This window comes from Vombatus ursinus, unplaced genomic scaffold (assembly GCF_900497805.2).
Source record: "Vombatus ursinus unplaced genomic scaffold, bare-nosed wombat genome assembly UNPS02014833.1, whole genome shotgun sequence".
NCBI classification, from domain to species: Eukaryota; Metazoa; Chordata; class Mammalia; order Diprotodontia; family Vombatidae; genus Vombatus; species Vombatus ursinus.
Window position 1 is genome coordinate 7,723,394 of NW_020954611.1, and position 27,843 is coordinate 7,751,236.

Consider the following 27,843-nt stretch of genomic DNA (forward strand, 5'->3'; position numbering starts at 1 on the left):
GATCAGGAATGTCATAAATGGAAAGCTGGTGTCCATTTGGTCAGCTGATATTTCCATTTTTTGAATATTTTAAATAAGAAATCATGGCAAAGGGGAAATTTATATAAACTTGCTTCTAATTCTCTTTGAATATAATCCCTGTATAGACAATAGTCTAATATTTATCCTTTCCCAAGGTTTAGTATTTACAAAAATCCTGAGCATTTTCCACACAGAATAAAACCAATTCTTTATAGGTCCCAAATGTCTAAAATTTGAGTGAGTGTGTGCCATGATGATAAGTACAGTTTTAGATTTGCAAAGGAGTCCTGTGCTAGTGGCAGTATGGTAAATCAATTTAGTAATCTTGGGAAATTACAGGTCCCAAGGGTCAGATTTTGAGCACTCTTAAAAGCTTGTGGATCATATAGTTATGTTGGTTATGATACTTATTTCCATAACTTTAATTATTGGCATTTGGAATGAGAGGTAAATAACAATATTTTAAACTCAAAATTAGCTTCATTTCTATAATTTAAAATAAGTAAAGACAGCATAGGATGGGAAGAAAAGTACCAGATTCGGGATCAGATGATCTGGGTTTGATTTTCAGCTTTATTGATGCATTTTCTTTTAAACTACACTTAATAGCATGTGCGCGCGCACACACACACACACACACACACACACACACACCCCCTTTCTCCTCAACAAACAAAAACATTTAGGTGGAACTAGCAAACCCAGAAACTCTGACAGTATATATACTGTGTTCCAGTTCTGCAAGCCTTTCTCCTACTGAGTAGAGCGAGAAATGTTGCATCATTTCTTTGGGGTTAAGACTAGTCATTACAATCAATCAGATTTCAGTTGAACATTAGAATTGTGGGCATTTTCATTATTGTAGGCATTGTCTATAGTTTTCTCTTGGTTCTGCTTACTTCATTTCGCATCAGTTCCTGCAAGTCTTTGAATCTGAATCCATTTTCTTTGAATTCTTTATATTCATTTTGAAACAGTACAGTAATGTTCTATTGCATTCATTTTCAACAGTTTGTTCCTTGATTGATGTGCATTCATTTTTCTTTCCACAAAAGCATGCTGCTATGAATATTTTGGTATATTTAGGACCTTTCTTCCTGACTTTGACTTCCTTATGGTAAATGCCCAGTAGTGGGCCCACTGAGTCAAAGGATAAGAACAATTTAGTGACTTTTCTTGTGTAATTTTGGGCAACTCATTTAACCTCTTTGGCTCTGTTTCCTCGTTTGTAAAATTGAAGGGTTTGGTCTAAATGACTGCTAATGTTCATGCAAGATCTAAATCCCTTTGAATGCTTTTGAAGTAAGACTGTTGATCTAATCATTCTCCTTTATTGAATGACCTTCCTGATAAGACCTCCTTGAAAAGAACTGTACATTATTAATGTCCAGAAGTAGCAAAGATTCTAGAGGGGCTTTTGTTGATCGTTAGTGGGAACCAAGTAGCTTATCTAGGTCCTTATTAAGACTCCAGCATTAGAAAAAGGTATGGAAAAGTACAAATTGCTGAAGCTAATAAACCCTGGAAAAAGGTCTGCACTGTTTAGGCAGTTTACCTATTCACTGTCAGATGGGTGTCTTTGGTCAGTAGAAGATAACGTATGAAACCAAGAAATGAGGTGGGCCAATTTGAGTTAGTTCCTGCCCTGCTATTAAGTCCTATGGCAGAAACCTTTGCCCAGTGTGGTGGGTAAAGGTTTATTTACTAGTATAATCAGTCTGATACTACTATTAACTGATAATTAAAATTAACTTTTGTATATTAATTTCGTAACATCATTTTCCTTGTCAACAAACTCTTAATGGAATATTTGAAAATGAAATGTCCTGGTTTAAAAACACTGAATTATGTTCTATGAGAAATATAAAGTACACGTCAGTATGCCATCGTTGAGGAAAACTAGCGTCATTTGGATATGTTACTGTTATCGATACTTGTTTTTTTTTCTGAAGATTTGAATGAAAAAAGTAATGAATTTTGTGTCAAACAAAAATGGAGTAATAACATATATACATGTATCAGTGGAGTAGCAAATAGCATTATACTAAAAATACTGTTTGCCTTAAAAAAAGCAGGAACGGTTGAACTTTTTAAGTTGTTGTACTTAAAAAAAAAAGCATGATTTGATTGTGTAAACATGTAATTTAAAAATATTTTCTCCACACAATTTGTTAAAAATAATTTCACAAAGTTTGTAAATGTTATAATAAATGTAATAAAATAATACAAAGTTTTAATTGTTATGTAAATTATATTGATAAGTATAAGTTATGTAATTTACAGTCTGCCTCCATGTACAAAGTTCCCACACAGCACATAAATAAAATGAAATTTTCCTATACAAAAAAAAATAGTGGTGATTATTTTCTCATAAATTTAATGATCCTTTTTCTTATGAATAAAAAGTTGGAGGGACCAGTATATCTAAAAATTTCCGACATATGATCTATCATTGTGGTGAGAAAAGTGGATCGATGACTCTGTAAATAGACTTAAGTCATCATTCTATGTAACTGATTTATTTCCATTGATCTTATGGCAAATACTATGTGCCTTTCATCTTACTAAATTAATTTATCTTTTTCTTAGTTTTGTAAAATGCTGAAATGGCCAAAATTAAATGAATAAACTTTTAGCTGTAGCATCAAAGAAAAAAACAACAACTGTTCATTAAATGAATAAATGAGTATTTGAATTGCCGTAGTTTTACAAGTCCGTTATAGATATTCAGAGACTGGATGGTAGTAGTATTTTGGTAAATTTAGTAAATACTTCCTTTAAATTTCTAAGCTAATGTCCTATTTTTTCTGTTTATGTAAGAAACCTTCCAGTGTTTTGTTATTTATTAATTTCTTGAAATCCGTTTTCCTTCATGTTTACTTTGGTATTGTCAGCAGATTATCATCTTGCTTGGCAATATTTTGGCTTATCTAAGAAATTCTTATATTCATTATCAGTTTTGCCTTTTCAGTAGTTAATTCTGTAATTTTACTCCATTCTTTACTTTTAAAATTATTTGTTCTCACTGTAACCTAAATATAGCTATAAATTTATGTGTATCTGGGAATTTTTTTTTAAACCTCAAGGTACATAACAGATACATCATCCTTGAAACTAGAAAATACAGAGTCTAGTTCTGTCTCTGCCACTTATGAGTCTCATAACTTTGGTATGGTCACTTAAACAGCCTGAGTCTGGGTTAACTAATATCTCAACTGCGGGTTATAATAGCTCTTTACCTACTTCATAAGGTTGTTGTGAAGAGCAGAGGAGATTGTATGTAATAGCTCCAGCTCTTCTCTTTGGTTTCCAGAAGAAGTGACAACTAACTTAACCCCCTATAACAGTAATTTAACAAAAGGCTTTCATAATAACAAGTCACATTTTATATGTATACTTTAAGATTTAGAAGGCACAATGTCTTCTCTGTGAGTTACATAGTTCAAGTAAAAATATTTTCCCCAATTTATAGATTAATATGCTAAGGTTTTCAACCCTGTGATTTGCAAGTACAGGTGCAACTACAAGAATCATTGCTCAGTGGGGCCAGCCAGGTGGCACAGTGGATAGAGCTCTGGCCTTGGAGTCAGGAAGATCTGAGTTCAAATCCAGCCTCAGACACTTGACGCTTACCAGTTGTGTGACCCTGGGCAAGTCACTTAACCCCGATTGCTTCACCACAAAGCAAAAACAAAAACAAAAAAAAAATCCTTGCTCATTTTATGTATGAGGAAATTGAGGCTCAGCAAGGATAATGACTTCTCCATACATGTGTCATAGTTGGTAGTATTCCACGATACACATGGGAACTATTTGAATGCATTCTAAAATATTTACACAAAGACAGATCTAAATAATTGGAAAAATACTAATTGCTCTTGGATAGGCCAAGCCAATATAATAAAAATGACAATACATTCTAAATTAATTTACTTATTCAGTGCCATACTGATTATGGCAGCTAGGTGGAATAGTAGATACCTGGAGTCAGGAAGACCTGAGTTCACATCCAGTCTCAGACACTTACTACCTGTGTAACTCTGGGCAGGTCACTTAACCTGTTTGCTTTAGCATCCTCATTAAAAATAACAATAATAATAGCATCTACGTCCCAGGATTGTTGTGAGAATTAAATAAGATTAATAATTGTAAAGTGCTTAGAACAGAGCCTGGCACATAGAAAGCACTATATAAATGTCCATTATTATTTAATTAGGAAAGTATTATTTTATAGAGCTAGGAGAGAAAAAGAATTCATCCTGAGGAAATAAGGTCAAGAATATCAAAGAAATTATTGGACAGATGTGAGAAGGAAGGACCATACCGGATTTCAAAGTGTGCTACAGGGCAGTAACCATCAAAACAATTTGGTACTGGTTAAGAAATAGAGAGATTCGGGGCAGCTGGGTAGCACAGTGGATAGAGCACCAGCCCTGGATTCAGGAGGACCTGAATTCAAATCTGGCCTCAGATACATAACACTTACTAGCGGTGTGACCCTGGGCAATTCACTTAACTCCATTGTCTAGCAAAAAAAAAAAAAGAAAAAGAAATAGATTCTCTGTGATGTTGTCTCTCTGGAAGAACCTCTTTCATCAGTTGGTCTTGAGCCTGGGTGTCTCTGTCTCTGTCTCTCTCTCTCTCTCATCTGCTTAACCTCTTCCTTGTATAACACCTGTAGCTTTTTTTTTTTTTACATTCAACAAACATTTATTATATGCCTACCAAGTTTATGGTACTATACACTGAAAAAAAAAATAGTTCCTACCCTCCTCACCAGCATGAAAAAATTAAACTAAATTGGCGTGTACGACAGGAAGCCCGAAAGGACAAGGAGGAGCTGACTCAAGAGACTTGTAGAGAAAGAGCAGAAGAGGTGGAATTGAAAAGAGCTGTAAAGTGGAGCTCGAGGCACAGGCTGCAGAGGGCCATCCGTCTCCAAGACCAGGAAGAACAGGAACAACAGGGAAAGGAGGAGGAAGAGGCCAGGCTCGCCAACCAGTTATGGGAGGGACTTGAGCAGGTGGCAGGCGTGGGTGAGGGGCTTTCAGTCCAAGCCCTAGGGTTGCCCCAAAATTACCTGAAACTGAACCCAGGTGCCCAGCAAGCACTGGGACACTTAGGTGTAGGTTGTGTTGCTAATGAACCTGATCAGGTATTGCAGGGGTTAAGAAAAAAAAAAAAAATACCACATTATATTATGCCCACCCAAAGAGAAAAGAAATAACGAGGTTGATCAGTGGAACAGATCAGCTACTTAATATGTAGAAGCAAATGAGCACAGTAGCCTAGTGTTTGATAAATCCAAAGATCCCTGCCATTTGGGCAAGAACTCACTTTTTGACAGAAATTGTTGGGAAAATTAAAAAGCAGTTTGACAGAAAGTAAGCCTAAGTAAGTCAGTCCTCACACCATACACCAAGTTAAGTACCAAATGGGTACGTGACTTAGACATAAATAATGACATCATAAACAAAGGAACAAGGAGGAAATTACCTATCAGATCTATGCATGGGGGCAGAGTTCATGATCAAAAGATAATAGAGAAGATCACAGAAAGTAAAATGGACAATTTTGGTTACATAAAATGAAAAAGTTTTTGCCCGGACAAAACCACTGAAATTAAAATTAGAAGAGAAGCAAATAAATGGGGAATAAAATCTTTGTAGTAAGTTTATCTGATAAAGGTCTCTTCTAAGATTATAGGGAACTGATTCAAATTCAAATAAGTGCCATTTCCCCATTTGATAAATGGTCACTGATAATGCATGTTTACAATAGGTTTTTTTTTTGAAATGGGGATGAGAGCAAAAGAATGTGGATCTTCATGAAAATAAAATTTAAAAACAGAAAGAAAGTAGGTATCTACCCAATTTAATACTTTTTCCATTGTTCCATGCTGCTGCTTTTCTCTCCAACGTCTTAGGAAAGTATTATAGAAGATTATACAGCAGATATAATTGTGTTCATGAAAGGACGTGCAATATCCTGACATCACTTAGCCGTGTACATGAACAGAGGGTAGGAAAAGAGGTGGTGTGTTATAGCGGAAGGAACAGTGAATTTGGGGTTTTAGGTTGCATAAGAGAAAGGGCATCCAACCTGGGAGCATGACTAATGGTGCACTCCACCCCTAGGGGCAGCCAGGTTCTTATCAGGGCAAGAAGACTAAAAGAGTGCAAGAGAAAGCCATCTGATACAAAGTGATAATTGTTAATGATAGAACAGGGATCTAGAGAGCACAGTGATAGGTGTAGGCAAAACGGAAGAGGGATCCAGGAAGGATAGAGCCGAGATGGATGAGACAGAGAGGACAAGGAGAGAGTCATCATAGACCTGGTGGCTAAGACATTGGTCTGTGGCTGAATCTTTGTGTTGAGAGGTTTGGTATCAGGACCTGTGGTTATGGAGCATTGGGAGCTCTGTTGATTTTCTTATCCTTCCCAGTGTTCAAAAATGAAATAGAATTACTTGGTGGATAGGTAGTAGGTTTCATGGGTAGGTCTTCACGCCATGGCCAGATGACCGCTTCTCAAATGTGTTGTGGAGGGGATTCTTACTCAAGTCACGGGTTGCACTAGGTGGCTTCTGAGGTGCCTTCCAAAACTGGAATTCTGTGGGGGAGAAGATTGGAACTTGAATCCTGGCTCTGGTATTTACTACCTTTGTGGCTGTGGGCAAGCCATATAATCTCTGTGCTTCTCCCTTTGCTCATTTTAAAAATGAGTGAATTGGGCTAGATGATCTTAACGGTTTTTCAGATTTATTTAATTACTAGGATCCTTATTGTTTTCTTATGCTTTTTAATTGCAAACATATGGTATTTCAGCTATCCGTAATGTTAATTTTGGGGCTGACCTAAGAGACTAATCACCATCTATAACTATTTTTATGGGGAAATTATTCAGAGTTCCAAATAGCTGACTTACAAATGAACTTTTGGAACATGACTTCTTGCTAAGTTGAATATTGCCATTATATGTAATGGTACATTCTCCTAAATGGCCTGAAAAAAATGAGTAGGTCTGTGTTCTTTCCTGACTTAAATCCTGATAATGAGGATCTAGTAATCATTTGGAAAATTCCATGAAAACAAAACACTAAATGCCTGATGCTGTCTAAATTGTTCACTGAACCTGTTATTCAGAGTTAATTGGATGTTGAAAAAGTTTCATTGTTTTGGACCTCCTTTCTCTCTCTGGGTTATCAAAGTATAATGTATAGCATCCAATACCTATTTGTTGATTTCACAAAATCATAGACTTTGAGAGTTGGAAGGGCCCTTAGCAGTGGACCATCTCTGCACACAAGACTCTTTACTGTAGCATCCCCAACAAGTGCTCATCCAATCTGTGCTCCTCTCCCACCTCTCAAAGCAGCCCGTTCCACTTCTGGGCAGCTCTAATTGTTAGGAAGACTTTTCCAGACAATCAGTATGAATTTGGCCTCTTTTCAGTTTCTGGACCGAACAGCACAAGGTTAATCTCTCTTCCACATGATAGCCTTTCAAATACTTGGACCCAGATGTCATTCCCGCCCCCTCCCATCCAACCCCATCCCCGCCTGAGACACTTTTTTACTTCAGATTAAACATGTTCAGTTCCTTCAACCATTCTTGTTAGCCACTTGGGGCCCTTCACCAGCTTGGTTGCCCTTCTAGAGGTTCTCTACTCAATTAGTATCTGTTATCAGTGTCAGTGTTCTTAAACCATGGTGTCAGAACTGAACATAATACTCCAGATGAGGTCTCGCCAGGGCAGAGTATAGTAGGATCATCACTTCCTGTTCCTAGCATTTCATTAGTGCCTGACACATAGTAAGTGCTTAATGAATGCTTGTTGACTTGATTTGACTAATTGAGTCCAAGATTACATTAGCTCTTTTGGTTATCACGTCATACGCTTTACCCACATTGAACTTGTAGTCCTTTGGAAGCCGTATCCTCCCTGCCTCAAAGATCCTTTTCAGAAAAATTGCTATTAACCACATCTCCCTTAGCTTATATGTATCAGGTTTATAGAATTTGTACATGTAGAATTGATATTTTTTTTGTATCCAAATGCAAGACTTTACATTTATCCATATTTAATTTCACCTTATTAGTGTTATACCAATGCTTTTTTGCCTGTCAGAATCCTGTCATCCCTTGAGTTAGCAATCCCTCCTGACTTTGTGCCAAAAGCATATTTGATGAGCATATCATGCATGCTTTTATCCAAGTCATTGATAAAAATGTTAAACCACATTTCTTTTAAACACTAAAATCACTTGTTTAGAATCTGATTACCTGTTATCTTAGAAAGGATCTTCCATGGGCTTCAGTCTTTATTATTGCAATTTATCAACTATGCAACCTTGGGCGAGGCACTTAGCTTCTTTAAGTCTTAGCTTCTTCATCTGTAAAATGGGGATGAGAATATTTGGACTATTATTACATAAGATTATTGTGAGGATCAGATGAAATGCTATATGAGAAGCCAGATTATAAGCTGTGAAGTATATCATCAGATCATTGATTTAGGTTTCAAAAGTGACCTGAAAGATCATCTCGAGTGTGAAGTATATCATCAGATCATTGATTAGGTTTGAAAAGTGACCTGAAAGATCATCTCGAGTCTAGACCAACCTCCTCATTTTATAAATGAGACCCTGATGGGTTATGTGACTTGCCCCAACTCACACATCACCAGTAGGCCGGCCAACTAGAAATTTTTTTTTTTTTTGGTCTAGGACAATTCATCAAACAAACAAATACAAAATGGCCCTCAGATCTGTACAATATCCTTTCACTTTAACAGTGACATTGACAGAATGGTGGGGAAAATGGCCAAGTGTGCTAAGAATCATATAATTTTTAGCCAGTTAATAAACTTTAATTTGACTTCTGGTATTCTAAATGTGAGATCCTTGTCTAATGACCAATGAGTGGACATATTGCTATAGGAACTGAATCCTATCGATTTTTGACATTCTATAAATGAAATCAGAAGAAAGAAGGAAGTTGCAATTAAATGAAAGGATGAGTCACAGATACTCATTGGAAAGGCAAAGGAATGAGTTGGCAGAGTGAATTTTATCTTTTTGTCCAGAGGCAACAAGAAACGTTATTTCATGAGATACTTCCTCATCACATATTACGTTACTAATGGTTTGTTGTTGGTAAGTCGTTTTTCAGTTGTGTCCGAGTACTGATGCTAAGTATTTGCAAAAACACTACCGTGAAAATAATGGCAGCTTATGTACCAACATTAGTTGCTGAGAAAGAAAATTAGAGAAATCCTACAAGGAACTTAAATAGATCCTGAAAATTAAATCAGTGTATACTCTGATATTAGTGCCTTCAATTCAAAGTTAGGAAAAGATGGGGGTAGGGTGAAATTATGGGAAAGCATGGTTCAGGAAGAAGAAATGAGAGAAGCCAAAGACTGGTAGATTACACAGCACCCTCACACTTCTACAGTATTAACACTTTCTTTGGTAAAAGAATTGGTAGGCACTGGACATGGTGAGCCCCAGGTAACACCACAAAGAAGAAAATCGATTATTTTTTGACAGACAGGAAAAACTTGTTATTGATGTGAGTTTTAGCCGGAGTCAGTTGTCTGTGTATAGTCAGACCATCAACTTCCCAGAGCTAAGATAAGAATTAGGTGAGGTTTTTTTTAAGAAAGAAAAAAATAAAATGAGAAAAATATGGCATACACTTGAAGCAGTTTAACTGAGCTATTTAAATAAGTTTGCACATTTACAGAGAAAAAAATCTTCTTTTTTTTTTCCTTTCATTCCACTCTGAAAACATGGTCTCTGACCCATGTACTTGAGATTCAAGGTTTTTGTGCATTAATTAGTTCAGTATTTCAAACTAGGCAGCCTCCATCTAACTGTTTTTAGCCCTCTGTGCTACATAATGCAACCCTTTCCTCCTTTGTTCAGAACAACATGTAAACAAACAAGTCTTTGTGAAAATAATAAAATTATATAGTACATTTAAGACATAACGTTAAATTTGGGCTTGAGACAGATGTTTTAGTGTCATTGCTAAAGATTTTCAATAAATATCTGTGACTGTGTCATTGTTGTTGTTGAGTTGTGTCCGACTTCATGACCCTGTGTACCATTGCACACCAATACTGCCCATGTGGTTTTCTTGGCAAAGATACTGGAGTGGTTTGCCATTTCTTCTTCCAGTGGATTGAGACAAACAGCTTAAGTGACTTGCCCAAGGTTATGCAGCTAGTAAGTTTCTGAGGCTGTATTTGAACTCAGATCTTCCTGACCCCAGTCATGGTGTGCTATCTACTGAGCCACCCAGCTGCCTTGATTCCAAAATGGAGGACAGTCATGGGCATGGGTTTTTCTGAAGGAATTGTGTAACTGCAGCCTTCCATCCCTTCTTCCCCCTCAAACTTACGTAGTGGTAATAATGTCCTGGTAGTTAGTCTGGCCCATCTTACAGAGTTCAGCTACCCCTGAAGACGTTTAATTAGTGAAACTCCTCTTGTATGACTCTTCCTCTTGTCATCCACTTAACCTTTTAGAGGGATTAAGACATGAAGACTCTTACTTTACAGTGCCACAGAGAGCACCAGCCTCACAATCTGAGATGGAGAAATCCTTTTGCTGTGTAGTTTTCCTTCTGTGATTTGTATCTGCTCTTGTTCATGGTGCCTTTGACATGTATGGTTCTCTTTCTTCTCCCCGGCAAAGTCGCCGCTGCTGCCTTGCTTTCTCAGCTATTTATCAAATGGACACAATTTAACATAAAGTACTAGAACTAGAAGAGAGCCTTTCAGATTGTCCAGACCAGTCCTGCTTGTTTTATTATCAGGGTCTAGAGAAGTTAAGAGAGTTGCCAGTTTCACACATTTTGTTCATTGTGTGGTTGGACCTATGACTCCATGCTGACGTCAAGTCCAGTGCTCCTTTTGTTATGCTGGTTCCCGATATGCCATACTTAATAGCTGCTTCCTTTATGTATGTTCTTGGCTTTGAATTTCCCTGATAATAACCTGCTGCTTATGTATTTCCTATTACAATTTTTAAAATGGAAACTCATCAAGAGTGTCTTAATTTAAAACACATGTATACATACACACCTACATATATGTATATATATGTGTGCGTATGTGTATATATATATATATGCGCTAAATTTTGCCCCTTCCCCCAGTCTTGGTCACTTGCTATATTCAGGTACACCATCTAGGGATTTGCAGCAGCTAGGTGATGATTTTTTCTTCACTAGGGTCTGTCATAAAAAAAAAATCAGAAATTTAGTGTAGGACAAAATTTGGCTATTTTACTGATCTTAATGGTCTGTTTAAGTATAAAGAAATAACCTCATAGATCACTATTGGTTTAGTTTTTATAGCAAGCTCTCATTTTGCAGAAAAGGAAACTAAGTCTCGGAGAGTAGTGACTTACCTAAAGATCATCTATTCTGCTACTTTTTAACTATATGATCTTTAGGTAAGTCACTGCTCTTTGAGACTTAGTTTTCTTTTCTACAAAATGGAAGGATTAGAAATTGGTTTCTAAGGCCCCTTTCAGCTCTGAAAAGTATGATCTTATGACCTCGGTGTTTTACAGGTAACAGAGTAAGTCCAGAGAAGTAAGTAGAGTTGTCCCATAGTATCAAAACTATTAGATGCCAGAAGAATCATATCCCAGGTCTCATGACTCCTGGGTTAGTGTTTTCTTCATTGTATAATAATATAGTAATATAGCTTGGTGTGCCTTAAAGCCAGCAATTGAAACCAAGTGTGGTTTTATACCAGATCCATTATCTTCCTATGAAATAACCTTACATGAAGTAACTAGTTAGAAAACTATTATGAAGAAATGCAAAGAAGTTGAAGAAGAAGGTATACATGGAATACTTCTTTATTAATTTTTTATTAAATAACTATTCCATGCAAAGTACTATATATAAGCAATTAATAGGGAGTGGAAGATAGATTCCTTGCCCATGAGAAATTTAAAATTTAGTTGGAGAGACAAACCAGCCTCATATACTTACATTAGTACTCAAGGCTTTCCAATTTCATGGTTATGGGTAATCCTATCACTGACACAGAACACAGCCCTTCTGTGACTAAGTATATGGATAGCTAATATGGCCAAATATTTTATCACCGTACATCCAAACTAGTGATGATCCTCTCCAAAAATGAGCTGAATTGGTCCTCAGAAACCAAACAGACATCCATTTCTAGGCGTTTATTCAAAACTTTTCCAGCTTAGTAAGAATTGCCAGAGCTTCTGCTTTACCGGTATTGTCTTCAAGAAACTAAGTTATCCCTGTGTTGTGATGAGGTCTGTGGTACGTTGTTAGTAATTATGTAGTGGATCAAGACTTGGAACAAGGTTGACCAGGGTTCAAGTCTCACCTCTGCCCCATGCTGACAGCAACTGTGGGCGTATTATCTGCATTTCCCAGTCCTCCAAGCAGCACTATGAGACTCTGCCATCATAGTGCATTATAGAGGGGGTGGTCTGCTTTGCTAGATGGTGCTTCCTCATTAAGCACCTCGTTGGTGCTTAGACCAATGAAATTACAGGTCCCAGTCTAAACATTTTTTTCTAATTAATCAATTTATTTTTAGTTTTCAACAATCATTTCCATAAGCTTTTGAGTTTTAAATTTTCTCCCTCCTTCCCTGCCTCCCTCCCCAAGATGGCATACAATGTGATATAGGCTCTATTTATACGTTTACATTAAGCATATTTTCACATTAGCCATAATGCAAAGAAGAATTAGAATCAATGGGAGGAACCACGAGAAAGAAGAATCAAAACAAAATAGCAAAAGAAAAGGAGAGCAAATAGTATGCTTCGATCTGCATTCAAACTCTGTAGTTCTTTGTCTGGATGTGGATAGCATTTTCCATCATGAGACTTTTGGAGATGTCTTAGATCCTTATATTGCTGAAAAGAACTAAGTCTATCAAAGTTAGTCATTATACAACATGGCTGTTACTGTGTACAGTGTTCTGGTTCTGCTCACTTGACTCGGCATCAGTTCATACAAGTCTTTCCAGGTTTTTCTAAAGTCTGCTTGCTCATCATTTCTTATAGCACGATAGTATTCCATTATATTCATATACAGTGTAAACATTTTGTGTGTGTGTGTGTTCATGTGTTATATATAGATATAACTACGGGTACATCTACAGTATAGCCGCACCTACATATAAAAGCCCTGTTTTATGGATGAAGGAATTGAGGCTTAGAGAGGTAGTGACTTGCCCACATTCACACAGCTGGTAAGCCTTAGAGCAAGAAATGAAACCCAGGGGTAGTTGGATACCAAATCTTACCTTCTTATGAAATAACTCCTCATGAAATAACTAGAAAATGATTATAAATTCATACAAAGAGATGGAATATGACATTATACATCCTATTTAAAAGCTCTTAGGATGTTTGAAGTAAAGAACTAATTGAAGTGGGCTCATAATTCTTAGGACTTGGAACTGAAAGAGGGCTTTGGGGATCATCTAGTCAAGATCTCTGAGGAAACTGAGAACCAGAGAGGGGACAGGACTTGATTAAGGACATGTCAGTAGGAAGTAGCTGTACAAGAAGTCCTTTGGCTCCGAATCCATATATATCTTCTACAAAGGACCCAGTACTGTTCTAACCATTGGAAAACAAGGACAAAGAATGAAATAATCCCGGCTTACAAGGAGCTCACCTTCTACCAAACTTCAAACTCAAAATCCAATAATTGATGCCAAAAATAACTCTCAACTTACTGAAAGGCTTGCAGGTACCACTGAAAATAATGGAAAGTTGAAGTTGTTCATTTGGGTTTATTTTTCATAGTAGTCTATAGAGTAGTGCCACTTTTATCTGACATTATTAGGGAATAAAGTGTTTCATGGAATTAACTTTTCTTGATAATAAAAAAAAAGCTTAATCCTTTAAGTGTCAGCTTAATTTATGTTAACCATTTTGAATGGAAATTTTTATAGACACATTTTATGTGCCCGTGCTGTGTTACAAAGTATGATATCATATCTTAATGGGTTAAACCTTCATCTAGAAAAGCACATTTCTTGGAAAAGGTTCTGGATGGCTGATATTTTGCAGTATTTAAATGAGCTGACATCACGTAGAAAAGGTATCCTATACTGGTTCTCCTTATCTTCTTGATTCCTTTTAATTAGGATTTTGAAATGAGTTCTTTTAGCTCAGTGGTTGTGGGAAAAGTAGGAGGACGTGTGGGTAGCTAGAAGGGACAGATGTGATCAGGACAAGTTCAAATTTAATAAAGAAAATTCTTTCAAGGCTAAAACTTATAAAATTTGGGTAAGATAAATATATGATAAAGTGGTAACATTTAAAAAATAAGTTATAGTGTAGTTGAATCCGTATTTAAATGTACCTTAGAGCTGATTTCATAATTATATCAGAATCGTTTAATGCCAAATAAAGATTTATATTTTTATTAAGAGTCCTGGATCTCATACAGGAGATGAAAAGGGAGGGAAACCTGGGAGGAGCAATTAGAAATTTTGGGAAAAGATATCTTTGAAGATTTCTTTTTGAAAAGTTAAAAAATTCAAATGATGAATAAAATGTTTAGCATAATATATTACTGATTAGCTGCCTGAACTTTACAGTCTTTCAGTGGGTTTGTTATTTCATTGTTGTGGGTTTTTCTCCCTACTTTGTATTGATGGCAGCCTGCCCGTTCCTTACCATGTATAGTTTTTGTTCTTTGTTTTCCCATAAATCTTCCATAAAGAATTTGAGTGCCTGAATTTTATTCTGCAGAGATGATCCCTAAAAACAATGTAATAGATGACAATGTTAAGGATGTTCTGGAAGGAATTCATTATTGCTTTGGGTAATGGCCTGAACCAGAATAAAATTATGCATAATACATTTACATGTTCTTAAACTAGCCACATAACTTCAGAATTGTAAAGTGATGGGGGAAGGGTGTAGGAAGGAGGAACAAGGGAAATGGAAGGGAACAAGCCTTTATTAGGTACTGTACTAAGTGCCAGTTGAGGAAACTGAGGCAGAGAGAAACTAAGTGATTTGCCCAGAGTTACACAGCTAGTAAGCGTCTGAGGCTGAATTTGAACTCAGATCTTCCTGACTCCAGGTCTAGCTCCTCATGCACTGTGCTACCTAGCTACTTAGGTGTTGGGATTACATAATCATCTAATTTTCTTGCTGACTGAAGAGAAAAAACAAAGTCCAAAACTGCTGGAATGTTTTCTGTGGTGTCAAACTTTTTCGATATATTACATTTCAAATCAATAGTAGAGATAGTTAACATATTTGCATTCTAGAAGCTCATTTGTGATTTACCTGTTAGGAAAATTTATTTTCCTACAGACACAATGTTATGAATGGTGGTTAAGGTTTCCAGGCCAGCTCCAAAAACCAATATTGTGGTTGAAATACCATGTATTTGCAGTGAAAATGAGAAAGCAACAGGTGATTCCCGACTAATTAAATAAAACTTAAAATAAGGAAATTTAGCAGAAAATAGTTCTGATGTTAAGTTCTAATACATAAAATTGGTGCAATTAGAGTATGCTGAGAAGACAGTTTTTTCACGAAGTCCAGAGCTGGGCTCATCTCTGTGTTGTGGACCCCTACTCCTTTGGCAGCCTGGGGAAAAGCCCATGGATCCTGCTTAGCAGTATTTTTAAATGCATGAAACAAAATATGTAATACACAGGAAATTAATTATGTTAAGATACAGATAATAACAAAGTATTTTTAAAAATGAATCCCAAGTTCACTGACCCTGATTAAGAACCGTTCTGATTCCCAGCTTGATAGTACTAGTTCTTCTTTGTCTGGATTGAACTGCAGGGCTTAAGGGCTTTCCTTTTCCTTGTTAAAGATGCCTTCCAGGCACTACTTTTAAGATTATCAGCCGCGAATTCGGTAATTCTTTTATTCACAAAGAGAGAGAGATCTGTTTCCCTGAGTTCACTGGGCAAGTTGGAGAAGAAAAAGGGAGGAAGTGACTTAAAAGGAATGGGGTTTATGTGAGAAAGAAATTACCGGACCTTAAATCATCTGAGCTGTGAATGAGGAAAGACCAAGGAAAAAGTGGAAACTAGTGGCGTGGGCACAGCGCCCTAGGAGGAAGGAAGAAGGGAGATGATAGGGAAGAAATGTATGGGTTCTGAGACTTTTCTTTGTCAGCCATTAAGCTACTGGCCCAGGAAAATCTTGGTTGCTGTCCAACACAGGTGGAGAGAGGAAAAAGGAATAAAAGATAGCAAAAGGTGAAGAAGTAGTATATAGCTAGCCAGCTAGTTTCACATATATTTATAGTGTCTAGAGCCTTTAAACTCTCTCTAGCTCTTGCCACCCAGACTTCCTAGCTAAGTATACTTGAAAACTTCTAAGGGTAGAATAATGGGTGTCACCTTGCTCCTGCAATCTCCTCTATTCTATCACTGCTTGCTCACGTATGTTGAGCCTTGATTACCCAGAGAAATAAATAGCAATAATACCAGGAACCATGAATTTCTTAGAACATTCTAGGAGATAGACCCAAATAATTGGAGAAATATTAATTGTTCATGGATAGACCAAGTCAGTATGATAAATATGACATATTTGTATGTGCATACATAAAATACCGAAATTAGTTTAGTCATTGCCACACTAATCAAACTACCAAAGGATTACTTTGTAGAACTAGGGAAAAAATGACTAAATTCATCTGAAGAAACAAAAGGTCAAGAATATTAATGATAAATTATGATGATAAATTATAAATGATACTTGATAAATTTTGATAAATAATGATAAATTATACATGATATAAGCACTGCTGCCACCCATTATTCCACCCTTACAAGTTCTGAAGTACACTTAGCTAGGAAGTCTGGGTGGCAGGAGCTAGAGAGAGTTTAATGACTCTAGACATTACAAATATGTGTGAAAATAGCTGGCTGACTATATGCCACTTCTTTACCTTTTGCTGCCTTTTATTCCTTTTCCCTCACTCCACCTGTGTTGGGCAGCAACCAAGATTCTCCTGGGCCAGCAGCTCAGTGGCTGAAATGATGAAAGAAAAAAATGGGAAAGAAGGGAACTCGCACTTCCAGATCTCAAGATCTATCTTTTATTCCTTTTCCCTCTCTATAAAGCAATAACCATCAAAATAATTTGATGTTGGTAATAAAATAGAGAGGCTGCCTAGTCAATCATCACTCAGTCAACAAACATTTATTAAATGTTTACTATGTGCCAGGCATTGTGCTAAGAGCTGGATCTGTGGAACAGATCATACAACATATAAAGATACATACAACATAGAAGATAACAAATCTGGTAGCCTGGTTTTCAATAAACCCTATTAGATTGTAAGCATCTTGAGGGCAGGGACTGTCTTTTGCCTCAGTGCTTAGCTTTAGTTGTTGTTTAGTTGTTGTGTCTGACTCTATGTGACCCCATTTGGGGTTTTCTTGGCAAAGATACTAGAGAGGTTTGCCATTTCCTTCTCCGGGTCATTTTATAGATGAGGAAACTGAGGCAAACAGGTTAAGTGACTTTCCCAGGGTCACACAGTTAGTAAGTGTCTGAGGTCAGACTTGAACTCCGGTCTTCCTGACTCTAGTCTTGGCACTCTGTCCACTGGGCTACCTAGCTGAAAGCCCTAAATGGGCTCATGGAGTCAGAAATGACTGAAAAATGACTGAATAATGTGTAGCACATTATAATAAATAGTGCTTGATTAAGCTCAAAGACCTCACCTACTAGTGTAAGAATTCTCTATTTGGAAAAAAAAAATGTTGGGGAAGCTAGATAGTAGTCTGGCAGAAATTAGGTTTAGACTAACACCTCACACTATGTTAAAACATAAGCTAGAAATGGATATGTGACATAGATATCAAAGGCCATATCATAAATTAGAAAAACAAGGAAGAAATTTTTTTTCAGATCTGTAGATAAGGGGAAGAGTTAATGACTAAAAAAGAGACAGGATCACAGAAGAAAAAAGGACAAATTTGATTACGTAGAATGAAAATGTTTTTGTATAAGCAAAACCAATAAAACTAAAATTAGAACAGAAACAGTTAACTAGGGGGGAATATTTTTAATGTTTCTCTGATAAAGTTCTCATATCCAAGATTTGTCATTGATTCAAATTTATAAGAATAAGAGCCACTAGATAAATATTCAAATAATATGAATGGGCAGTTTTCAAAGAGAGAAATGGAAACTATTTTATGAAAAAGTGCTCCAGATCGCTAATAATTAGAGAAATGCAGATTAGCATAACTAAGGTTTTGCCTTACACACTCTCAAGTTGGCACAGATGGCAAAAACAGAAAATGACAAATGTTGGAGAAACTGGAGGAGAAAGGAAAGCAGGGAGGGCAGGAATGAAAGGAATTGAAAGAGCTGTTACAACTTGCAGGACGTGTTCCATCCAAGGCAAGGTGGTTCTTGAGGTGACCATGGAGCAGGCAGTGAATGGCAGCAGTTGGACTCCATTCGGATTCTAACACATTATTATCCAAAGGGATACAATAAGAATTGAGGAAATGAAGCAGAGAAGAGCAACTAGACTTGACCTGGTAAAAAAAGGCAAATGCATTTTAAAAGTATTCAAGGATTGATTATTAAATGCCTCAAAAGGCTCCTAAAAGAATTGAGAAAATGACAGAATTAATTTTTAAAGAAGTGACTGTAAGAATCACAGTCCATAAATACCTACCGGTCCACAGATCTAATTTTTTTAAAATCTTTTTGAAAGTGGTCTCTGCATATACTGAAGATATCCTTGATGAAAATAGGAGAAGGGAGCAGGCAGGCTTTTAAAAGTGGTTGCTTGTAGCAGACACATCTTCACATTCACACAGTTACTGAGAGGTGGAGATAATACAAGATCCCATTATGTGTATTCTTTTAGGCAGCTAGCTAGTGACGCATAGGAGAGAATGCTGGGCTTGGAGTTAGGAATTCCTGAGTTCAGAGTTAGCCTCTAGGCATTTACTAGCTGTGTGACTGGGTAAATAATTTCACCACTGTGAGGGTCAAATGAGACTGCCTGGCACTTAGTAGACACTTAATAAATGCTTGTTCCCTTTCACTTTATTACAAAGAAAAAACATTTAACAAAACACAAACCTAAATGCTACCTTCCAACAACCTGTGCCTTTCCCTTGTGTTAAGGTCATCCAAAATTATTTGACAGTTTCAACCATAGAAATAAGCTTTGTTCAGTGCCTCTATCATTATTAAGCAAGGCATACAATAGATAGATCTGTTCATCAAAGGTGTTTGTTGATGTCATGGAGAATTTCCTAGGCAGAGTCCTTAGGTATAGATGGTGAAGTTCTATCTTAAATGTTCTTGATTATGATGATTATACCAAACTCTGGAGTGCTATAAGGGGCTCCGAAAAGGGATCCACAAAAACTCAAAAGAGTTTTGTTTAACAATCCACATTGGAAAAACCAAGTGGATGATGAATACCAAATGTCCAAGCTGTGAAAATGCTGTGTAGTTAGATGGACAGGCACTGCATGTGGTCAGTGAGGCCCAGAATAGGGGAGGAGGAAGATATCGGCCTGGATCTCAGCTTCAGATTAAATAATGTATATTAATCTATGTAAATTTTGGCTCTTCTTATTCTTTGAAAAATTGAGCGACCTGTTAAGTGATTTTCCAAACCCATCTTTTGAACTGATGCCAAAACCAATTTATTTAACACTGATAGGAGTGCAAGGAGTGATACTAAAGGCATTTAGAAGGACTTATGTAATTGGAAAAGCAGGTAGGCAAGTCATAGATTAAGATCACGGTGTAACAAAAAGATGGATAGACCATATTGAATTCATTCTCTTAAAAAAATTTTTTTTAAAAGAATGGTTCCAGTGAGTTGGGTAGATGATCTGCAGTGGATTTATGGGAAGAATCAGTTGGGACAACAAGGCATGAGTAGGTTGGGGTCTGTGCTGTTGAGAAAAGCACCCATAGCAATATGATTGTGGCTCCATAGTACTGCACAAAGTCAGAGAATCATAGCTTTGGAATTGGGAGGACCTTTAGAGGTAGTACAGCCACCTCATTTTACAGAAGAGAAAAATTGAAAGCCATAGAAGTTAAGTGCCCTGCCCCGGATTACAGGTACTTGTGTATGTCTTTTCTTTTATGGAAGGCAAGTAGGCAGCCTCATCTAGCAAATGCTGGACTTGCAGTCAGGAAGACCAGAGTTCAAATCACACCTCTTCTTTATTAATCATTTACCTCATTTTCTTCATTGTGAAATGGAAATAATAATAATACTCCTCTCTCGAGGGTGTTGTGAGTATCAAATGAGATAATGTACAATATGTACTTTGGAATCACAAAGAATTATTTGTAAACTTCTATTATTCTTACAAAATAATAATTTGTAAATCCCTTGAAAGCAGGGTCCATGTCCTATTCTTGCCTTGTCATTTTAATTTATTTAGACTTTTTCTTTGGTAAGCTATTTGATTTTACTAATTATATGTACTCTACTATATGCATTATACATTTAATATAGGTGCTGATACAGTTTAAACAGACCTTTTTATTTTGTTTTTTTATTTTCCCCTCATTTTTCATCGTTAGGAATGAATTGAAATCCTGGTAGAAGAGAACTTTATGAGTGAGTGGATACCAAAAAGAATGCTGTGAAGGTGGTAGAAGGACCACCAGAAGTCAGAGGACAAGAGCTGGTATGAAACTTTATTAACTTTAGTTCTGTAGTTAAATCCTTCCATGGGAATTGCCCTACTGTTGTGCTGTTAAGTTATTGTTATATGAGGCTTGATTCTTTGTAGCTATACATATGACCTAAAAGAAAGGTAGGCATCTCAGAATGAGTTGTTTTCATTTCTGTCATTGTGTTCTGTGTTATTCTAAGCCCATGGGAATACAAGTCTTGGAAATACATTCATATTAGGCTCCGGTATAGTATCACCCTTGAGTTATGATTGACCCCATATATATGAATTATAGGAATTGCTCAGGGCATTGCTGCATTTAGAACCTTGCCCTACTCCTAAAGAAGCCAGTGTTGCTGCTATATGACCCTCCTCCGTCCACTGTTGGAAAATTTGTGAGAATCTAAAAGCCTTAGCCCCTCCCCAACTCCTGGAGCCCTGCCTGTCTCCTTTCCTCACACACAAATGCCTTCATGGGAAGATTGAGGCTGGAGCCCTGTGTAGTATGAGAGGCCGTCTTTTGATCTGTGGGACAAAAAACGGGGAAATAGTTCACTGGAGTGCAGAGGTGTTCTTGGCTTTCTTGGAACTGGGAAAATATTTTCAGCAGCAACAGTATCAGCAAACAAATACTTACAGAGTATACACTGCAGTGGTCTATAAGAGACTAACAAACTGGTTTGGAAGTTTGGTTGGGAGTCAGCTGGAAGAAGAAATGCTGAGTTAGGAATTGAACCTGAGAAGAAACATGGAATACTGTTTATCCAGAAGACCTGGGTTTATCTTTCTTGGATTCTGTTTCCTCTTCTATAAAAATAGAGGGTCAGATTGGGGAAATCTTTGAGGTCTTTGCTTGCTCTGATATTCTGTGATTCTTTGTTGAGCTTGAGTGGGTGAGGAGATATTTACATAGAGACATCCAGCAAGCGTTTGGAACTCCATTTTGTTCAACATATATCTATTAACTGCCTATTCAAGTCAAGTCAAATCAGCAAGCATTTATTAAGTGCCTAACATGTGCCAGGTACTATGCTAAGCACTGGAGATACGAAGAGAGGCAAAAAACAGCTCCTACTTTCTTCCTATTGTTTTTTTTAAATTATTTCTTTTTAAAATTCAATTTTTTAAAAAATTTTGAATTTCAAATTCTCTCCCTCCCTCCTACCTATTGAGAAGGCAAGAAATACTACATCAATTATATGTGTAAAATCATGCAAAACATATTTCCATATTAATCATGTTGCAAAAAGTATCTAGAAGAAGAAAGTTAAAAAGTTATGCTTCAATCTGCAATCAGTTCTTTCTGTGGAGGTGGATAGCATTTTTCATCAAAGCCTTTTGAAATTGTCTTGGATCATTGTATTGATATGAGTAGCTAAGTCATTCTGAGTTGATCATTGAACAGTATTGCTGTTACTCTGTACAATGTTCTCCTGGTTCTACTCACTTCACTTTGTATTAGTTCATTTAAGTCTTCCCAGGTTTTTCTGAAACCATCCTCCTCATGATTTCTTATAGTACAATAATATTCCATCACAATCATCTACCACAACTTGTTCAGCCATTCACCAGTTGATGGGCATCCCCTCAATTTCCAATTCTTTGTCATCACAAGAAGAGCCACTATAATTATTTCTGTACATATAGAACCTTTTTCTTTTTCTTTCATCTCTTTGGGATGCAGACCTAGTAGTGATATTGCTGAGTCAAAGAGTATGCACAGTTTTATAGCCCTTTGGGCACAGTTCCAAATTGTTCTCCACAATGGTTGGATCAGTTCACAACTCCACCAGTAGTGTATTTGTGCCCCTGTTTTTTCCTCATTCCCTCCAACATTTGTCATTTTCCTTTTTAGTCATGTTAGCCAATATGATAGATATGAGGTGGTACCTCAGAGTTATTTTAATTTGCATTTCTCTAATCAGCAGTGAATTAGAGCATTTTTTCACATGACTTTAGGTAGCTTTGATTTCTTCTGAAAAGTGCCTGTTCATATACTTCGACCACTTATCAATTGGGAAATGACTCTCATATTCTCATAAATTTGACTCAGTATCAAAAATAAATGCATCACCAAATGAAAATGAAATTAAAGCAATTATTTAGGAGCGCTTTTGCCCAATTATATGCCAATGAATCTGACAATCTAAGTGAAATCAATAAACATTTAAAAAACTATAAATTGCCCAGATTAACAGAAGAGGAAATAGAATACACAAATAACCCTATCATAGAGAAAAAGAACTTCCCTAAGAAAAAAAATCCTCAGGACCAGATGAATTCACAAGTGAATTTTACCAAACATTTAAAGAACAGCTAATTCCAATATTACATAAAGTATTTGGAAAAATAGGCAAAGAAGGAATCCAACCAAATTCCTTTAATGACATAAATATGGTGCTGATGCCTAAATCAGGAAGAAGAAAAACAGATAAAGAAAACTATAAACCAATTTCCTAATGAATAGTGACAAAAAAATTTAAATAAAATACTAGCAAGGAGATTGCAGCGATATATCACAAAGATCATACTCTGTGACCTGGTGGGATTTATACCATGAATGCAAGGCTGATTCAATATCAGGAAAACTATCCTGACCTTTTCTTGGCTCTGCCACTCCAGAAGTCGATTGGAGGTGTTATTTTAAAGTTTTTTTTTGGAGAGGAGTATTGGGAAAGTTTAGCTGAGTTGCAGTCTCTACTCTGCCATCTTGGCTCTACCTTTCCAGTCCCTGCTTTCAAGGGGCTCACAGCTCAGTGGGGGAAACAATAGGTAAACTACCATGTCCAAACAAAATATATACAGGATAAATTGGAAATAATTTCAGGGAAAGCACTAAGATTAAGGAGGACTGAGAAAGTCTATGTGTATAGTACTGATTGGCCATGGGGATAAAAAGATGAACAAAGACATAAATTGCCCTGAGGTTATTTATAATCTATGCTGGGAGGATGTGGAAGTTATCCAATTAGGGGTAATCTTTGAAACCATGAGAAGCAAAGAACTCTGAGGGAGTAAGGCTAGATTAAGAATGGTGAACTCAGCCTTGGGCAATACCTACAGTTAGACCTGGGGAGAAAGAAGCCAAGCCATTAAAATAGAGAGATCAGAGACCCTCCTGTGTCTCCTTCGCTCCCACCCTGGGAGAGATTACCTGTTGAGAAGAATGTACTTGTGAAGAGATTGAGAAGTCCTGCAGTGAGTACCTTAAACACATTTCACCTCTCAGCCAGTATTTCCTTTTTACTATGATGGGCATGGTAGTTTGCTGCCCATCATTCTACTCAGCACCCTGTGACTTTTCAGCTGTAGAATGCCTAGGCTGGAGCTCCTCTCCCTGACCATTTCCACTCCTTGCTCCTTCACGTCCATCCATGTCAGGATCCATCCATCCCGTTTTTCCTTAACTTTCCATTGCAGCCTCAGGAACTTGCATTCTATCAAATGAATAAGCAAATACAAAAGCATTTATTCATTTCCTATTTTGTGCCAATCACTGATCTAAGCTAGGGATGCAAATAGAAAAGCAAGATGACCCCTGCCCTCAAGGAAATCATGCTGTAATTGGGAGGGAAAACGCACTAATGACAACACAACTTCAAGAATGCATGGAAAGGCCCATTGGTCTTCCACTGGAAGACATAGAGTTGACGACTCCCATTTCATCCCACTGGTGTGAGCATTCCCTCTGTTTGGCATTCAAAGCCCTTTGTAGACTAGGCCTCTCCCCTTTGTATTTTTTTAAATTAGTGTACATGTTGCTTCCCCCCAATAGAATATGAACTCCTTGGAGGCAGATACTGTTTCATTTTTGTCTTTATATCACCAGCTTCTAGCACAATGCCTGGCACATAGTAGGTGCTTAATAAATGATTGTTGAATTGAAATGGATTGAAGAACAAGAACCCTTGTCTGGTATCACAGAACCAAAGCAAGACAGTGCTGTAGAAGCCAAGAGAGGAGAAAGTTGCACGAAGCATAAAGTATCAGTAGATAACACAGAGAAGTCCAGGAAAATCATTGTTCTTTGCCCTAGAAATTAGCTTTGCTAGAGGAAAAGACAAGCGTAAATATAAACAAAATATCACTTTTCTGGGATCAGCAAGCACCATGATGGAGACTGGCTATTAGAGACTATTTGGCAGTTTCTAATAAATCATTTAAACAAATAAACAGCTTTTTAAATTTCACTCAAAGCATCTCTAACATCAGTACATTATATTCTTAATGAGATAAATGGCTGTTGTTAGTTGGTGATGGCTATAAAAAGAGGCATATGCCATGTGAAGCATGTGTTCTGTACACAACACATCCATGATATTTGCTGTCTTGGCCATAGAAGCGTGCCTTGCCTCTGAGGGAAACTAGCAAACCTGTTCCAGTTCCTCGTGGTGTTAGACACCTGGTGTCATTTAGATAGCACCTGTTCTCTGCTGTTCAGTCTCTCACCCATCGTGATCTGCACATTTTTATCAGTGAGACTCAGGCACGTATGAGATTCTGGATTGGGCCCAGATCTCAGTTATCTTTTACAGTCTGTCAGAAATTAGTGTGAAAAGTAAGTATGAGAGTCACTTTGCATTTTTCATAGCCTCTTCTCTGTCATATGCTCAAAAATAACTCTCTGATACATTCTCCACTCTGGGAAAAAAATTTATAGACACACTTAACTATTTGTTGTGTTTACAGACTAGGAAATTACATGCAGAACAAGTGGAATATGGGGTCATATAGGAAAATAAATCTCGGTTATTTCTTTAACTCGTCTGTTGTAAGGATTTACAGTCCGGTCTCTGATATTTGTGCCCTTTCTAATCCTAGGCAAGTCATTATATCTCTGTATCTTGGGTGGTTTCCCAGATTTATCTGCTAACTTGATTGAGGGAGTTCCCACTTGAGGAATTTCCCAATTTGAGGTGATCACAGATACTTTGTATTTTCCTATGCATGATTTTATGGAATTGTGCTGCATCGACTGTTTTTATTTGAACAGTTATAAACCTGTGTTCCATATTTCTATTTGTATTTATCAAAATTCTTTTATTTAACCTTGTTGTTTATTGAGAATCTACCATGCAAATAACAGGGAATACAAAAGAAATATAGGACCAAGTCTTTGACCTCCAAGATCAAATTGCTGTATTTAGGAATAAAGGGTACAGGAAACCCTTAAAATCTTTCTTTAAAGGAAATTCTACAAAAAAAAACAAAGAAAAGAATTGCAAAGTGGGAAGACATTGATGGGCTGCAGTTTGTACTAGTGGAGAAAGTACCAACACAAGTGAGTTGACCAATCTATCAGATAATTACTAATGAGGTATTGATGACTAGTTATTCTATGTCCATGACATCTTCTGTCTTTCTGTCTTCCTTTTCTGGTTTCCCACCCACTTTCGACTATAGTCTCCAGGCAGCTCAGTTCTGGAATACTAATACTTTGTATTTCGAAAGTGCTTTGCAATATAATGTTACTATTAATGTAGCACTTTATAGACACAGTATCCTAAATGCATTGTTTCATATGATTTTCATAAAAATTCTGCTAAATAATTTTGTAAGCAATAAACTCCCAAAGTGTTTATTAATGTCTACTGTGTGCTAGGCAGTGGAGATACAAAGACAAAAATGAAATAAACATAAGCTTCTTGAAGGCAGGAACTGTCTTAAAGACAACATGAATGCATCTATATACAAAATAAATCCAAGGTAGATTTCAGAGGGAGACACAAGTATTGGCTGGGGTGGATCAGGAAAGGAATACCAGAGAAGTTGGTGGAGAGCTTTGAAGTCTAGTGGGAGAAGTTTGGACGTATTCAAATAGGCAAGAAAGAATAATCATAGGTTCCTATACAATATGTAATTTTTCCAGTGCTTAGCACAATGCCTGGCATGTGTTAGAAACATAAGAAATGCTTATTGACTTGTTGACTTAACGTTGATGGGGGAGCGATGTAATGAAAGTGATATTTTCAGAAGATTCATCTGGGGGCTATAATAAAAGGAGCTGGGAGAGATTGGAAGCAGGAAGATAAATTAGGAGGCTGTTGTAATTCATGATGTGAGTTGAATAAGAGTTGAATAAGAGTTGAATAGAGTAAGAATGGAAAAGAATTGGAAATTTTTAAATGATATTTTGAAGGATAAGTTAACAGGAGGAGGGTACACACCAGTAAAAGTGACTTTAAGGTTTTATTTCTGGGGTGCCATACATGTACAAATTCCAGTGGCTTCTTGTTGCCTCTAGGATCAAAAACAAAATGCTGTGCTTGGCATTCAAAACCCTCTATAACCCCTCCTACCTTTCCAATCTTCTCACACCCTACTTCACGAATGTACTCTTCCATCTAGTGACACTGGGCTCCTGGCTGTTCCACAAATACACAGTCCATCTCTCAGTTTTAGGCTTTTTCTCTGGCTGCCCCTCATGCCTCCTCAACTCTGATTACTGACCTCCGTGGCTTCTGTTAAGTCTCAGTGAAAATCCTATCTTTTACAGGAGTACTTTCCCAACCCCACTTAATTCCAGTGTCTTCCCTCTCTTAATTATTTCCTACTTATCCTGCATATAGCATCCTTTGTTATATTTATTTGTATATTGTCTCCCCCGTTAGACTGTAAACTCCTTGAGGGTAGAGACTGTCTTTTGCCTCTTCTTATATACCCAGCTATCATCACAATACCTGGCACATAGTAAGTGCTTACTAAATGTTTATTGAATGAATGAATGTAAAAGGATTGTTATTAAGTATGAAATAAAGCTAACAAGAAGTAAAATGAAGCTAAAGAATAACTTAGAGATGTTGAAATATATATAATACCTTCGACCTTTCTAAATATATACTTTTTTAAACAGCAAAATGATAGTAATCAAGTTTTATACATGACAACGGAAATCCCCTTCTTGTTTGGGGATTTCTGTGCTCAAGAGAATTCCATGTGTGGAATTCAGTGTCTGTGATTATGGAATCTTGAAAGTTGTTAAAAAGTAAAGGCTTGGAATGGAGGCCTATATTTTATAATGTATGGATTAGTTAAATATAACCTAAATGTAGTGCAATAAAAGTAACTTGGTTGTGAGATCAATGGCACCCTGGAAGAAAAGACTATTATTTCTCAATTTTATTTTTTAAAA

General features: G+C 36.8%; 1 protein-coding gene across 4 annotated transcripts in view; it reads left to right on the plus strand.

Moving 5' to 3' along the window:
• Positions 1 to 27,843, plus strand: part of PCGF5 (polycomb group ring finger 5) — a 139,976-nt gene that overhangs the window by 17,140 nt on the left and 94,993 nt on the right. For all 4 annotated transcript variants that reach the window (XM_027839828.1, XM_027839835.1, XM_027839832.1 and 1 more), the window contains exon 2: positions 20,617 to 20,723. The gene's annotated coding sequence lies outside the window, so the exon portion shown is untranslated. The remainder of the gene's footprint in view (positions 1 to 20,616; positions 20,724 to 27,843) is intronic.